At 39.4% G+C, this 17,393-nt stretch overlaps 2 long non-coding RNA genes across 2 annotated transcripts; one reads left to right on the top strand and one right to left on the bottom strand.

Moving 5' to 3' along the window:
- Positions 1 to 811: 811 nt before the first annotated feature.
- Positions 812 to 3,056, bottom strand: LOC145549652 (uncharacterized). The gene is made up of 2 exons (XR_014085493.1): positions 2,540 to 3,056; positions 812 to 1,179 (listed from the first exon to the last, which is right to left on the bottom strand). It is a non-coding gene; the product is annotated as an uncharacterized LOC145549652 (long non-coding RNA).
- A 1,133-nt stretch (positions 3,057 to 4,189) lies between these two features.
- Positions 4,190 to 16,393, top strand: LOC145549660 (uncharacterized). Its single transcript, XR_014085501.1, has 3 exons — positions 4,190 to 4,392; positions 11,261 to 11,368; positions 13,849 to 16,393. It is a non-coding gene; the product is annotated as an uncharacterized LOC145549660 (long non-coding RNA).
- The last annotated feature ends 1,000 nt before the right edge of the window (positions 16,394 to 17,393 follow it).

Below are 17,393 nucleotides of genomic sequence, written 5' to 3'. Positions count from 1 at the left end.
TAACGCATTACTGATGTGTTGATGGCATAATTGTTTGACATTTCTGCTCAAAATATTTACTGATCTGTCAGGTTTCCGATATGCGTCGCCTCCAATGACAGACTCGTTCCTACGCCCTTGCCTAGAACACTCTAAAAGGCAATACCTATTCTTACTTAAAAACAGAAGAAAACTGACCAGCAGTAGAAGGGTTAAGAACACGATAGAACCGAGCTGCAGTGCATGCTTTAGCTTTAGCACAGGACAGCGTTATCTCAAATAAAACAGGCATATGGTCTGAAAATAATGAGTCACCAATCACTAAATTACAAACTGGTAGACCATAAGATAACAGATCAAGACTGTGACCATGCTCATGGGTAGCACCAGTCCCAGACTGCACAGAATTAAAAGAATCGGTAACATTAAGAAATGACTGAGCCATAGGTAAAGTAGGACGACAGACATGAATATTAAAATCACCAACAATGAGAACTCGGTCATACCTTGGCATGATATCAGCCAGGAAATCAGAAAAGTCATTTATAAAGGTTTTGTTGTACTTCAGTGGCCGATAGACCGCTGCACACAGCACAGTGTGAGAGCTGCCGAGTTCAAATAGGCTGATCTCAAAGCTACTAAACGAGGCCAGAGGCAACTGTTTACAAGTAAAACTGCTTTTAAAAACAGTCACTAATCCTCCACCGGACCCCGACATCCTTGGAGCATTAAAATAGCCGCAGTTCCGCGGCACAAGTTCATTAAAAATGCTGAAGTCACCAAACCACTTGTCCACGATTCTGTTACATCCAATCAATAAGAGGAAAAAAAATCCCTAATGACGAAAGTTTTATTTGTCAGCAACCTGGCATTTACCAAACCGATCCTGGCATAAATCAGCGAGTTTACACCATCAAGTGGCGTCTGGTGCTCCCGGCAAAGAGGCCGCAGGTTGCTAGGATTCACCCTGCGTCTACAGGGCCGAGGTGCGCGGGGACCTGTGGTAGTGCCTGTGGTCATCGGGGCCCTCGGGGCAGTCACCCCCAAACTGGAGCAGTGGCTAAAACAGATCCCAGGAACAGCATCAGACATCTCAGTCCGGAAATGTCAGGTTCTAGGCACAGCCAAGATACTGCGCAGAACCCTCAAGCTCCCAGGCCTCTGGTAGAGGACCCGAGCTCAGAGGATGAGAGAGTCCACCTGCGGAAGGGTGAGAAGGGAATTTATATAAATATGAATAAAATATACACATTGTCTGAGTATCTCCAAGTAGGTTTGATTTTAACTAGCGTTTCACCTAGCAGTAAACTACTTTTTTTCTTATGTGCACAACTGTCAAACGTTTCCCAAATACAATGTGACCCCAACACTGAAACTGTGAGTTTCTGTAACAGCATATGTTGAGCAGCTGAGGGAAATAACATAAACATACAATATTTAGGGCTCTCTAACAAGCATCATGATGTGAAGAAGTGCTCACATCCCATAACTATTTCTAGCATTTGCAATGCTGCAGCCACAAATTCCAAGATATTTTACAACAAAGATGATTACTTCAGATCAACACAAAGTGCTGTATAACTGTAAAGTGTAAGGAAAATAATTTGCAAACTTTCTACCTTTCTGATAACATTTTAAAACTTAAGAAATCTGACTCGTTATCAAATTTCTGGGCCTCGTCAGAGAACTTGGGAACAGGAAATTTAACAAGGCAAGTGACATCAGATCTGAACAATATCAGATGATACATAGGGTGCTCACAGAAAGGGACATTTCAAGTCTGCTTTTAAAGCAGGTGTTTCTGTTTTTTAATAGAATTCCTTTAAAGCCAGTTCTAAGAGTTTAAGATAAATGGTGTTTTTTTCTCATTTTTGCCTTTGCAATGATTCTACTTAAACATCTCTTTCTGTAAATATTTCTGTCTTTGTTCTGTAGCCTATACTTGTTAACAATTGTGTAGTTGGTGAATTTTGCAGAAAATTTAGTTATTTTTGTCATTAGTGGTAGATATATTATAAAACACAAATTCAACACAAAAGTAAAAAATCTCGATTTAGACTTCGTGGCACTTCGTTACCAGAAAAAAACCTACTTATCTCTTAACACCAAATTAATAATAATAGTTTATAAAACAGAAGCTCTTTCAAAATACTGCTTATCAGCTTAGATACAAGAAATTTATCGTTGGTATATTTTGCAAAAGTGAAAATCAGATGTTTACTTTGTGGAACTTGGTTACCAGAAAACGCGATCATCTCTTAGCAACAGATTAACAGCGTAGCAACACAAATTCTTATTGATAAAAATATAATGTTTCTCCCGCTCTTTTGAAATGCCACTTATTTTACACTAACAATAATTGTGCAGTTGGTGAATTTTGCAGAAAAGTTAATTTTTTTTGTCATTAGTGGCATATATACTAAACACACATTCAACACAAAAGTAAAAATCTCGATTTATACTTCGTGGCAGTTCGTTACCAGAAAAAACACCTATCTCTTAAAACCAAATTAATAACAAGTAGTTTATAAAACAAAAGCTCTTTTGAAATAACGCTTACCTGATTAGATACAAGACATTTACCGTTGGCAAATTTCGCAAAAGTGAAAATCTGAAGTTCACTTTGTGGCACTTGGTTACCAGTAAACACACTCATCTCTTAGCAACAGATTAGCAACAAAAATTGTTATTGTTCAAAAAACATAGGATTTGTTCTGCTCTCTCTCAGATGTTTACTTTATAGAACTTTGTGGACCTTGGTTACCAGAAAACGCGATCATCGCTAAGCAACAGATTAACATGGTAGCAATAAAAATTCCTATTGATAAAAAATATAATGTTTCTCCCGCTCTTTTGAAATGCCACTTATTTTACACTAACATGAATTGTGCAGTTGGTGAATTTTGCAGAATTTTTTTTTTTTCATTAGTGGCAAATATTTTAACATACATTCAACACAAAAGTAAAAATGTTGATTTATACTTCGTGGCAGTTCGTTACCAGAAAAAACCCCGCTTATCTCTTAAAACTAAATTAATAACAAGTAGTTTATAAAACAAAAGCTCTTTCGAAATAAAGCTTACCTGATTAGAAACAAGACATTTACCGTTGGCAAATTTCGCAAAAGTGAAAATCTGAAGTTCATTTCGTGGCTCTTGGTTACCAGTAAACACACTCATCTCTTAGCAACAAAAATTGTTATTGTTCAAAAAGCATTTAATTTCTTCTACTCTCTTGAAATACCACTTTTTGACTCTCCTGAAGGCTGAGTTATAGTCGCGGTTGTAACAGTTCGCGTTTTTGAGCCAAGACAGCGGTATGGCGTTTATAGTTAAGGTTTCCATTGGGAGAGCGGCGCGCGTGATCCGCACCGAGTTGCAAAGATCCAGAGATGCACGAGGCGCTGCGACACGCTGCGCATGCGGCGGCGTCAGCTCGTGTCCGCCTGGAGACGCCAATTAACCTGACAGTCATGTTTTTGGACTGTGGGAGGAAGCCGGAGTACCTGGAGAAAACCCACCATGCACAGGGAGAACATGGAGACTCCATGCAGAAAGACCGGGGCCGGGAATCGAACCCAGAACCTTCTTGCTGCGAGGCAGCAGCTCTACCAACTGCGCCACTGTGCAGCATGATTTATCACTTCTCTTTTTATTCATCTTTCTTTCTACAAAAAACTGTATGATAAAAGCTTTTAGGTTGGTGCTTTGGTCTCAGCTAAACCTTTTTTTGAAGGAAAATTTTATTTACAAAGACTTCAAAATTAATTTTATTTGTCGTTTTTGTTTATTTATTTTGGATATTTGAAATGCGTTCCCGTTGCAATGTTAAATGTTCATTATAATTTAAAGTTTACTGATCTTTCAGATTGTGTTCTTGCATTGTAATTTTGCCATTACTAAATTACATAACATTACTAAAAAATTGTCTAAAAGCAACAATATTGTTTATCAAAAATCTAAATTTGTTGTGACAGGTCTACACACATATGATATATAGTGTAGTTAGTTTATTGCCATGGATGGCATAGTTACTTTGAAAGAGTAATTTGATCACTCAATTGACATTTTTGCTCAAGCTATTTACTGATCTTTCAAGTTTCCGATATGTGTCCCCCCCAATGATGAACTTGTTTCTACGCCCTTGCTACCAACAGACACCATAAATATTTTTAGTGAAATATTTTTACCACATGATGGCGCCCTATAGCAACTCTTCGCTGTCTGGACTCAGAAAAGGGGTAAAAGAAGAGATTTTTTTTAACCGTTTTTCACAAACCATTTTCGGACCAGTTCAAAGCTGCCTTCATTCTTTTTGACATAGAACCAACTCACAGATTCTGAAAGAGTTTCCATCAGAAGATGAGAACACTGTGACCTTAAAGTGACGGACATGGTCAGCAACAATTCTCAGGTAGGCTGTGAAGAGCACACAATGATCAACTGACACAAAGCAGCCCCACATAGCCGCATATCACCACCAACAGAGCCGGCCAGAGGCATATGCGAGTTGAGGTGCTTAAGAATTTCCACCAATAGAGGGCCCAAAAATGCCAAACTTACTTACTAAATATTATATATTTGAAAATACCTTTGATGTACAAACTAAGAACGACTTCTATATGTTTTTTTTTTGTTTTTTTTTACAGTTGTTACACAAATGAATTACTTTCTTCCTCATGTTGACTGCTGCCACTGCTGGGGAAACATACAGTATCAAGCTTGTTAACTTGTTTAATGTAAATTTATTGTACATGAGCTGGTGTTACTTTCAAATAGTTAAAATCATGTATGATATGGGATTCTTCAATGAAAATTCTGCATTTCCAAATCCAAAAATATAAATTTTTAGTTCGCTTTTAAAATCAAAAGCAATAACACCGGTATGAAAGTAAGCTAGTTACAAAATATGCTAATGATAGTATGTTACACACATAGAGTAGCTTAGGAATGATGAAGCATCTGGTGTTAACATGTTGGTAAAGGAGGGCCCAAATGAAGATCTGCTTAAGGTCCCAATAAAGGTCCTGAACACCAGCTGAACTGTTAATACGAGACAGAAAGGATCCATGTTTTCATTTTCACATTTGTCTCAATCTAAGATGATACTAAGACCTCTGGGGCCGATGAGACTGTTAGGTGTGTTTCTGCTTCAACTGAGGGTGAGGAGTCTGAGGCGACGTTGATTCAGTGATCCCTGATCCATTGATCATGCACCAGGTATCGGGATTTGTTCAGGACTCATTACGGCCTGCTGGTGGGAAGAGAGCAACCAGTGCAGGCAAGCTGAAACTTGGCAATACCCCCACGACTTCTGGCGTAGCTTTGCGTCGACGGATGAGCCTCCGGTGTTCCTGCCAGCCCCTAAAAATTTATGACTGACATGTAGAGAGCTCAGCAGAATGTGCTTATAAAATAGATCCTGTGTCCTACTTATGTTGCTGCTGCAGCAACACAAGCTGCCTGCACACCGACAGACTTCAGGCCAAGTCCACGAGGTGGCTGTGAGGATGTGCAGGTGCTGCGAGGAGGAATGTTTCTGCTGGGTGCTAACTCGTTTGGTTTTTACGGTTGATGAATCTGTGTGTTGCTAATGAATTACAGTGTGAGATTTAATGTGCTTAATGGGTTTGATAATGAGTAAGACCATATTTAAAGCTTGAGTTTTATTTTACAGCCCAAAATCAACAGGAATGAAAATTGGAATAAAAAAATAAACCACTGTGGCATTTATTTCAACTTTTATTGCAGGTAATATAATCTAGAAATGTTTCATGTTTCATCTTGTCTGCCCGATTCTGCATTTAAGACCTGCAACACATTCCAGAAAGAAAAAAAAAGGATCTGGAAGCTTCTGGAACTTCATAGTGTTATAAATAATAAACTGAACATTGCATTGTTTGAAAATTAGGATTAATTAGGAATGTATTTATTAATTGACTTGGAATCTGTCTTAATGGCTGATTTGAGCTGATTGGAAACAGTATGTGAATTAGTGTTATATAAATAAACTGAACTAATCCTCCATTCCCACAATACTTACAATAATATTTATCACGTTTCTGCTTTTAATTTTATTCCGGATCCAGAGGATCTGAATGTCAACAATGCCTAATGCAAACACAGAGCTGACCAAAAGCACAAAGGCATTACCTTTGTGCTTTTGGTCAGCTCAAAGGTGGTGGCAGATCATCACACTGCCACCACCGTCTTTCACCAGCTGAGTTTCCATTACACATGTACGCAAAACTTTAATATTCTGCTAATGTTGGAAAAAAAAATAGAATTTTGTAAATGCAGCGTTTCCATTAAATAGTTAACACAGTTAAAGTCACACCTGAACAAGTTTGTTCATGCGATAAGTCTTTAAAAAACAAGCCGCACCATCGTCCTCCTACTACTTCCTGTCGTCTTCTTCTTCGTGGTTTATGCCAGTGGCAACATCTGGTTGTTGATCATGTGACTCGTGGGATGCGAACAGAGCTTCCATTGCAGTTATGCGAGATAAATCAATTTCAACACAGCTAAAAAAATTAAAAAAACACACACTTCATCCCCGTGCCAAAATGTTTTATTGACAGGAGGTTTGAAATTGAAACACAGCTACTGCTGCTATTATGTTGTTGTTGTTTTTTTCTTAGTCCTGATGTGTGAGAATTTGCTCACCTCCACTCAGCTGCAGGTCTTCAATTCTGGGCGTGGCCCGGCAAGCTACAGCATTCACAGCTGACTAGAACCTCCTGATTGGGCTGCTGACGTAAGGAGCTGTTGGAAGAGCACACATCTATGATGGTAGAGTTAAAGCTGCAGCTGGTTCAAACCTGTTCCATGCCTTCTTTTACCGCATCTGTGATACCAGATCACCTCTTTGGATCTAGTGTCCTCCTGAGATGTTGGATCCCTTGAGCCACTTCCTGCTTCACAGTAATCAAAGCTCCAACTCTTTCAGCTGACAGTTTCCTGCTTTAGAAACCACGATGAGCCACACTGCCCTGTCTTCCAGAGTCGCACCTAAACCGCTCAACTCCAGAACCATCCGGACCTCTCGCTTCAACTCCTCACACGTTCATTACTTTCATTAGACTCACCTGTCCTCAAGCACCTCCAACGTTTCTCCTTTAATCCTCCGGATGAAACATGAATCCACAACCAACTGTGAGAGTTCTGAAGTCAGAAATTGTAAATACTTCTTCTGAGAACTGTTTCCTGCGTGGTTTTCCAAAGGTCCATGCAAGTCCCAAAGGTCATGTTTTTTTTCAGCGGAAACACGTGAATTTGGAGGGGAAAAAAACAAAAAGCGCAATTTTTCATAAAAGATTTTTATCTTTTTTTCAGCAGCATCAAAAATTGTGTATTTCTTCCAAATACAATGGAAAGACTTTTTCAATAGGAAACAGTTTATTTGTAGACACTGGCCTCCACCGGAGCTCTCACAGCATCATGTCCTCCATCAGAAGTTGAGCTTAATTTGAACGTGTTGAGTTCATAGGTAGCTCTTCCGTTCAATTTCCCAAAATGGCGCAAATGTATCTTCTGTCATCCCAACACCTGACTAAGACGCCGACGTCTCCACTGGTGTCTAAGTGCGTCTGCCACAGCTGAAATATGAACATGATCTCCTTTAAGTTTTTACATTTGTTGCTGTCCTGATTTTTACTGATTAATTGCGTGAATATATGGAAACACCACATTTGCAAAATTGTGGGGGGGGGGGTTCAACATGAGCAAAATATCGAAAACCTTTTCAGCAAATTTGTAGTGGAACGCTGTTTGCACAGACTAACTGGAGCAAGTGCTGCCTGGAGTTCCTCAGATGTTCTGCTTGGTTTTGGGACTTCCTGGATGACTCATCAATTAGCTGTTGGAGTAATTTGCCAGGCTGACCACTCCTGGGATTGTTCACCACTGTTCCATGTTTTCTCCATTTCTGGACAATGACTCACTGTCATTTGCTGATGTTCAAAGTTTTAATGTTCATCTAGGTATATTTCATTTATTCCCATGTAAAGCGCTTCACGCATTTTTCTTTCAATTAGTGGTACATTAAAACTACAGTATGCAACTTTACAAAATATGTTTTTGGTTTTTTTTACATATTTTGCTGAAACTGTCACTATTTCATGATTTTCATCTCAGTTCTCATTAAAGGGAAGCTGCAACTGTCTATATGAGACAGATAATCTTTGAAAAAATCTATCTCATCCTCCTCTCTGAACTATTAAAGCACCGCTCCCGACCAAAAATAACCAATCAGAGGCAGGAGGAGCGTTTCAATGAGCATTGTTTATGTGCCACTAAATATGGTGAAGAAACAACTCACTATTACAGGAAAACCATTTATCTCTGTCCCTCGCACATTTGACAGCTCATACATGAGCTTGATTGACAGCACTAAGACCCTCCTCTCCTAGATCTGATTGGTTGGCCACATTTTTTTTTCTCAGTTTATCTGTCTCATGATTTGCTGTTATGGCAAAGTGACAGTTTTAACAGATATATGAAAAAAATATTTTTGTAAAAGTTACACACTGCACCTTTAAGTTGATTCAACTTAGCAGCTTCAACTTAGCTCACAGACCAGCTATTAGATCTGTATTTATCCAGGCTGTCTTCTTAAGATATAAGATCTCATTTGCAAGAGAGACCTGCTTTGATAAAACATTAGATAAAACTATTAGATCTAAAACTTGTCTGCTTCATCTAAATCAAGATCCTATAGTTATCTACCGCAGATAAAACATTCACTGCAGATTGGCTCTAAACAGATGAAAATTTGAACTAACCTTTACCATTTTTTAACAAGTGTTAGCAACATTTCAGTGACGGCCGCTTGTCATCACTGAAGGTTCAGAAACTTACAGAATCTTCCAGAATCTTACAGGAGCTGTTTAAGTTTCGCCTCAGTATGCTCTATCTGCTCTAGTTCTGGGTGGAGAACACTCGGCCCATGTGCAGAGAGTCAGTTTGACCTTATGGGTAGGAGATTGGTGTCTGGAGCTCGGCCATCGCACCACTCACTCCCTGTCTGCTTTCAGAGGAGGGTCCAACCACTTCATGCTTACACTCCACAGACCTTGACATTTCAATTGGTAATAAACTCTCCTCTCTCCTCTCAACTTGCCAGAGACTTTCTGAATGTGGGTGTTTCGCCGTTGAGATTTGATTTTTCTGCATTCAGTTTTCGCTCATTGATACACATGCAATAACGTTTGCTTAGAACGCATCACAAGCATAGGTTGCATAACTATATATCATAATAATAGCAATTGAAAAAGCTTCTTAAATTTGTAGAGGTGTTAAATTATTTTATTTTCATAAAACGTATGTCGCTCCGCCACTGGTAGTGTGAACTATTGCATTAGGTAGTGGGATGTGCCCATCTTCTCTATTTAAATCTAGTGATTACTGGAGGGCAATATAGTATACAGACTTCATAATCTGCACTCTTTTGGTTGAATGCAGTATTTATTTCCACTTTGGCTTTATCTTGTTTACTTTTTATCCAACTACGTTTTTTGTTAATGGAGTCTGAGAATCAATTTTATTTTTGTTTTTGGGTGTTTAGTTTATCAGTTTCAGTGTTATGTGTTCTTTTGAAAATAAAGTGTATCTATCTATGGCAGGAAATAGCGTACAATATTAGTCATTTGCATTAAATCAGTGTGAAAAGGTATTGAAACAACATTATCGTTTATCGCAATAATTTTTTAGACAATCGTTCAGCAAAATTTGTTACCGTGACAGACCTAGGCTCTAATCAAAAATCAACTTGCAGTTGTACATTTTGTCCTTGCATACTGAGGAATGAATCATATTTAAATAAGCTCAGATATTAAACCAATAGTGATAACATTATTATAGTCAAATATCAGCAGCAGAAAACAACAGATAAATAACCTAACTGTTCTAACCAAAAGGATTTTCTAAAAGGAACGAGGAATAAGCAGTCAGAGTATTATCAGTTAAATGTTTAATTTTATTAACAATATATGTATTATTAGCGTATGCCTCTTTCTCTCTGAAACTCAAACTTATGATTTTCATACAAACTTGGAGGTCTAAAGATTTGACTTCAGGCAATGAAAAGTTCCTGAATGAACTGTTCCACAGTAAGTCAAATAAACTTGACTTGTTTGCATCTGCAGTTTGAAATATGTTAACAACTAACAATGTCTATCAGATAGTTGAGATCAAGGAAAACAGATCAGATGATCAGAATCAGAATCAGCCTTTATTGATTTCAGTAAAGTCCATCCAAAACAATGACAGGCAGACAGCATGAGACATGGCAAACAGGAGCCTGAGGCTGCAGCCATCATGGGAGGTGATAAGGAATCACTCTACTGTAATTCAGGCACTAGTGGAATTTATTGAACAAGAAATAGGGAGGAGAAGGAAGTGGAAGACATGCAGGAAATGGTTCCAGAAGAGGAACTGAACCAGGACAATCTAGTCTCTGCACATGGAGCATGTGTTCTACCAACACACTGTTGACCGGAGTCACCGCTCATCCAGCCAACTGTTCATCCCTCAGCTCAGTGGAGAGGGAAATCTCTACACATCAGGAATGGAAACGTTCAGCATACAAATGTTTTGTTTTTTTTTGTTTGTTTTTTATTTGTTGACAACCAAAACCCAAACATGGTGTTGAGGCTTGTTTCAGTGTGTCTGTTTGGACTCTCTTCTTCTTGGTTCTGTGTGTCAGTCAGTCAGTCCAGACTCTTCCTTGGGTCTGGATTCAATCCCCCTTTCATGATCGGGCCTCTGCTTGTGACACATTGAACAATGAGGTTCAAAATCCACACATTTTTTAAAAAACTATATTGTTTACATTCTCAGACAGAAATGTTTCCAAAGCAACGCTGGGTGAGGTATCTCTCCATCTGAAAGCAGCAGTCTAATTCAAGGTTTCCTGACATCCAATCTGCATTTATATCAACTGCTTATCATGTTCTAAAGCAGCAAAAGGAGATTATTAATTTCAAGGACTTTATTAGAAAAACATCCATAATGGCTTCAGGGTCACAAAAGTCAAAGGTTTCATAAGGCAGCAGATAACTGTCAGGAGGAGGGAAGTGGACTGTTTGGCTCCAAATGTGTCCTTAAAGGGGCAGTATTATGTCTTTTCTAGGAACATAGTGCCATTTTATAGTACAATAAAGTACCTATGTTACCTTCAGTTGTTATAAAAATGCTGAATATATCAAATATGACTTAAAGGAAATTTGGTAATGTAATTTAACATTGTGAAATTGGACCTCTGTCTCTTTAAAAAATTGAAGATCCGAGAATGATGTACGTTTTGAAGGCGGATCCCCGAGGCGTTTTGCACAGCTGAATGGTTGCCATGGAAACTGAAGAATTTCTCAAACATCAAAGCAACACTGTAGGTATGTTTTTGAGGAGGGAATAACATCATAGCCTGGATCATCATCACATAATGCTGCAGAACAAATCACTTCCCTGTTCAGTGACGTAACTTCAATGCTGCATTCAGGTCGTTGCCATGCAGGTAGCAGTTGGTTCTAGGAAAAATGTCCTTTACTTTATCACCAGATAATTTAACTCTTACTGTCAATGGCTGCATAGTCAACTGGTTTATCAGTCAGTCAGTCAAATTTTATTTGAATAGCACATTTCAGGAACAAGGCATTCCAAAGTGCTTTACATCATAAAAACGCAAAGTCATGCAACATGACGTCATGTACCCAAAACTACTTCTGGGTACCCAAAAGTTTCCAGAATGACGCTGCTGCACGCGCAGTTTTCGTAGTACACGATTCTGCCGCTAGGTGTTTGTTCCACCACGCCTTCTCAATCAGTGGCTTTTTTCCGGCTTTTTGCTTCCTGCTCCGGAAAAAAGCGGTTGATCATCAATTGACATTTCACCATTTTTAAAGCGGGTGAACCACGAGTAAACTTGATCTTGACACATAGCGTCATCCTTGTAAGCGGTCTTCAACATTTGAACGGTTTCCGATGCTTTTTTTCCCGAGCAGGAAGCAAAGCTTCAGCCGCGTCGCTCATAGAACATCTCCATGAAGAAAAACGACGGCTGGACAAAACAAAACAGCTCTTACAAGAAAATTCACTGCGGGTAGATGAAACCTTCCACATCAACGCCGCGTGGCACACTGATTGAGAAGGCGTGGTGGAACAAACACCTAGCGGCAGAATCGTGTACTACGAAAACTGCGTGTGCAGCAGCGTCATTCTGGAAACTTGTGGGTACCCCCTGGTAGAACCAACAACCGAAACATTACATTTCGTCAAGTGTCATCGTTAAATTCTTAATCCGTTATGTTGCGAAAGTAACTCCAAACAAGTGGCTTTTAGTCAACTTTCAAAGGAACTTAGTGATTCAGAAATTTTGCAATATTCTGGAAGTTTGTTCCAGATGTGCGGCGCATAGAAGCTGAATGCGGCCTCTCCTGCAAAAACTGGGAAAAAAAGCTGTTTACGATGGAAAAACTAAGAAACTCAGGCACCTAGCAATGCTCCTACCTGCTCTGCTGAGGCATCACTATGATATGTGAGATTCAGCCCCTTCATGTTTCTGCTTTCTCTCACTGGATAACAAGGACTTTACAACGTCACCTCTGAAAGACTGTACGGGTTAAATGCTGGGATAGAAAACGGAAGTGTGACACATGCATGTAGAGCACATGTGAAGTGCAATGAGGACGCAGGAAGATCATAGGCAGGACTGTGTGAAGTTTACATTAATACCATGCAGTCTGGCTGAAAGTAAAGCCATCACTGGTCGTGGACAGCGTGGTGGAGGATTTCCCCAGACAACCCTCCCACATTCACTCAGGGTCTGTCACAAACTTTAACATCTACAGAGCTAACTGAGCTATGCACAGTCTGACCTCGGGGACATTTCAGAGGGATGTAGTATCTTGAATGCTGACCTCCAGATGCCACAGTAGCAGCTTCCTGTGTGGTTTGCTGTGGGCTTCCTGCTGGCTGCAGCACTTCTTGCCTAATTTCAACAGCATTTGTCCCTGCAGCTCTGCTCCTGCAGGTGTTCTCAGTGTTTCCACCTGTCAGCGGGAGTTTTTCTTTTTGTTTCCAACGTCACTTTCAACAAATATCATTATCTGATGGAGGAAAAATTTCCTGTCCTCTTTTTGCAAAACTTTTCTATTTTTCTTAATTTTAAAATTTAAAAACATGAAGGAAGTTCTTTAAAAATGACAACATTTCTAGTACAGTAGATACTTATCAAAAAATTATAAGTTGTGTTTTTTTAAAAAAGGCACTTGCAAGTTTTATTTGGCTGGATTAAAGGTAAACATGCAAATTACAGCAAAATGAATATAGATAATTGGTAGAAAATGTTGAAAATGATGTTGGTTCCACATTTTAACTAAACACTTAATCCCAATAAAATACAATAAATTGTATAATTGTCAAATAATGGAACGGAATAAGAAAACTTTAGCCAGTCACTGCAGTTTGGGTACATTATAATGAACAGCATCAATAGTTTTTTCTTTACTAGCATTGCTAATATCTACTAATGACATTAGTGAAGATCGCTTTTCTGATTAACCGGCTCTTAACTATATCTTTTGCTGCATCATCTAATTCCATCTTGCCCTTTAAAGCAATGCAAAGCAAAATTAAATTGGAGTTTTAAAAAATTGGTGAGGATCTGTTCTCTATGAGAAACCGTCAACATTTATTAATTTTAACGCAAGATTTAAAATGAAGAAAACAGTTCTCTTCCTTATCTCTGCGACAGTGTGCATAATTTCGCATGTGTGAAGGTTTGAAGTTGCAGCTTGATATGTCAGTCCTGCATAAGAGCAGGACAACTTTGTGCTGCCCTCATTTCCTCTGTCCCCTGTATCTCTGCATGGAGCTTGTTTGTGCAGGACGCCTGCATGACCCTCTCCCAGCGGCCAGCAGACAGGCAAAGAGGTTTGCTTAAGACGGGAGTAATGACTGGAGGACCACTGCAGAGCTGAATCTAAACTGCTGACCCACGACATGCTGTCCTCAGACCGTGAGAAACGGGCCTCTTTCCATGCCAAGAATGTGGGTGGCCAGTCCTCTTCCTCCAGAACAGCTCATCACAGGAGCGTGCTCGGTTTCAGGCCTGGAGAGTTTTTTTCTACCAGGCTGCTTGTGTTAAATGCACATGCTCCCCCTTTGGTTAAGCTAGCACAGCATGCTTTGTATGAGTGCAGTGCCTTGCAAAAATATTAGAGTTGTGCAACATATCAGCAGATATTAGTCCATTTTTTACATATAAATATTGGTCCGACAAATAGAGCCGGGTCGATGTTAACAGATATTTATTTCCATCTTGTTGCCGTTTTTCTGGAGCGGGAGTGAAGGAGGCTGGTCACTGATGGTGATGCAGCAAAGGATTGTGAAGTAGTGAAATATATGCACTATGGTACAATATTGGTAAATATTGGTTATCTGCAGTAGCAGTAAAATTTATATTGGATTTTGATATTGGACCACATTTTGAAATTGGTGCATCCCTAAAAAATATTCAAGATTATTGCTGGTCAGAATAACTTTCTGACCAAAAACATGCTAAATATTATATGTTACCATACTCACAGTAAAATTGCAATGGTGGTAGCATCATTCTGACGAAGTGTTTTTTAGGAGGGAAAAGAAGGCTTAATAAAGTTTATGTGTCAATACATTCTGATATATTGATGTCTGATATTTATATTTTGGATATTAATATTGGCCCAAATTTTCAAATGGGTGCATGCCTAAAAATTATTCAAGATAATCTCTGGTCAGAAAGGAACAAAATTCTACTTGACCAAAAACATACAAAATATTGTATGTTACCATACCCAGAGTGAAACAGTGATGGCAGCACCATACTGAGGAATGTTAGATTTTTAATTTTAATTTAATTTTTTTTTTTTTTGAGGAGGGAAAATAAAGCTGGATATAGATGATGGAAAAATAGCTGGAGCTAAAACCAGATCAGTCCTGGAAGCAGCAGACCGGAGACTGGAGCGAAGCTTCACCTTCCGGCTGGACAGCAACCCAATGCACAGACCCAGATACGACCACAGCAGATGGATGAGTTAAAACAGTCTGACTGCATCTGGAATTCAATTGGGAATCTGTGGCAAGACTTTTAACTGGACTGCACTGGAGCTGCTGTGTATAAAAAAAGAAAAAAGAAAAAAAAACAAGCAATAAATTTGGTCTCCAGATGTGCAAATCTGGTTCTGACTGATTATGAGTGCATGCTTGTCAGATTTTTATTTGTTAACTTCATTAAAACACATTTATCGCTTTACTTTCATATGCACTTTTTGCAAACGACAAAAAAACATTGTTTTCACTTGTCGTGTTGTGTATTCACACAAAGAAAGTGAGCAAGTGAACAACACCCTGCATCCACAGTCACAAAGTGAAGTCGTTGGAAATTCTTAAGAATTCTGATTCTGTTTTGTTTTCCTGCTGATTCAGTGAGCTGACACTGAGCCCCGCATGCCACAAGCTTGTCACAGAGTGTGGAAGGCATTGTGCAAAGCAAGGAGAGCAGTGTTCAGGGAGCAAGAGAGGCTGCTCTGTCCCCCTCAGCGCGGCGCTCACAAGAGACGGGGAATTCTGCTCCCTGGGTTTTCAGCTCCAGAGTCAAGGGTCACAGTCCGTGTGAGATAGCTGCGGCCCAATCCTTTCTGTGCGTGAGTCACCACATTATGCCGACACACGAGACGCCACATGTTTCCACCGAGTTCACTTGAGAGCAAATGTGCCGTCGATTTTTCATCAAGGTTCCCACAAGCCTCTGTTTTCTCGCTCAGCTCCGCGAGCTGCGGGTTCATGCAGCGCGAAGCGGCGAGCAGGAGATGTGGTTCACGTCAATTATCTTGTGAAAAAGGCGAGTTAAGTGGGCCACCTGTTTATGATGTCCATGTGGAAGGAAAAACAACAACGGTTTTTTGTTGGAAATAACTGGCTGCAACATTACAGAAGAAAACTGGAGGACACAATGGTTTCGTGGTGAGCAGAGGAGCCCTTTGAAGTAGAGCTTTGTTTGTTTGACATAAAAAAAAAAAAAAAGCTGTTGCTGGAAACAAATGAAATTCTGTAAAGTAATGAGGTGATACTGGAGCATTTTAATATCCAACACTATATTTTTAGAATGTTTTAAAACTGGTCAGCTCCAAGATCCTGGAATTAAAAACTACATTTGGCTTCTCTGACTGCTGGGCTCCTAACAACCGGCCGTCTGGATCCAGTGAAAATCATTCCAAATATACTCTACAAAAAAAGACTCATTTTAAGTCATAGACAGTCACAAGACTCTTTTGTTTAAATATTTGGACATTTTAATATCAATCTTCACAACACAGAAAATTTAAGTAATTTTACCAAGACTCTGCAACAAAGGGGCAGTTTTACATATTTTCCAGGCACAAAATGTAATTTCATTGCACAATCAGGAAAATGTTACCTTCAGTTGATATGAAAATGCTTTATATATATATATATATATATGACTTAAAAGAAATTTGCCTTAGCAATTTGATGCTTTGAAATGCGTCTCTGTCTCTTTAAGTAGCTCCTCTTCTTTCTTGCACGCTGTCTTCAGTATATCATCACAACAATGCTTCCTCATGCCATTTACAACAGTTCTTAGGAGCGCTGGACTGAGAAGTCATTCGTATGATGAACTCATATGCATAAGGAACATGCAGTTACACCAGCTGTTTGCTAATTACTGCTGCCACTAGTCTGAAGGAACTGAGAGGGGGAGGGACCTTTGTGAGAGCAATTTTGCACAATCCACTGCCTTTAAAACAAGCAGTTTTTGGTTCAGGAGAATATTAGGACACCCCGACATAAAAATGACAAACAGCTGTATCACATCAGGTCATGTTTAATACATCATCACTCATCATTCTAAAGGTTTGATCTGTTTAAGCCTTGGTGCTCTGGCTGCTGCTGAGGTTAGGCTGTCGAGGAGGCAAGTTTACCCTAGCAGCAGACAGCAAGATGCTAAAAGAAGTCTCCAGAACTCCTAAAAGGAAATCCATGTTAATGTTCCTGGTGTAGTTACACAAATTCCCATGCCAATCTGTTATTTTCAATTATGTTTTCCTAAAAAGTGAATATCAGAAGGTTTCTTTAGAATATTTGGCCTGAAAAAAAAAAACCCTCCCTAAATGATTACTAATGCGAGTATAAAAGATCCTCAAGATGTAAAGGTGAACATCTCTTCACAGTGAGCTTTCTTCTGCTACCTGGCAGCTCTTCAGCTGCTCGAGTGGCTGAGCAAAGTGTGTTTACAGTCCCCTGATGAGGGAGCTCATCATGTTTGGTCTTCCTCTCCCTACAGAGTCGGTGAGCCAGAAAGAGCTTTTCAGGTTCAGCTCTGTTTGGATGTTTGTGTTGCTGGAGTGGTTCAGTCCAGAT

The sequence above is a fragment of the Poecilia reticulata genome, chromosome 21 (genome assembly GCF_904066995.2).
Source record: "Poecilia reticulata chromosome 21, P_reticulata-male-v2, whole genome shotgun sequence".
Taxonomy (NCBI): Eukaryota; Metazoa; Chordata; class Actinopteri; order Cyprinodontiformes; family Poeciliidae; genus Poecilia; species Poecilia reticulata.
Note: the sequence above shows the minus strand (reverse complement) of the source record. Positions and strands in the feature narration are given on the sequence as shown.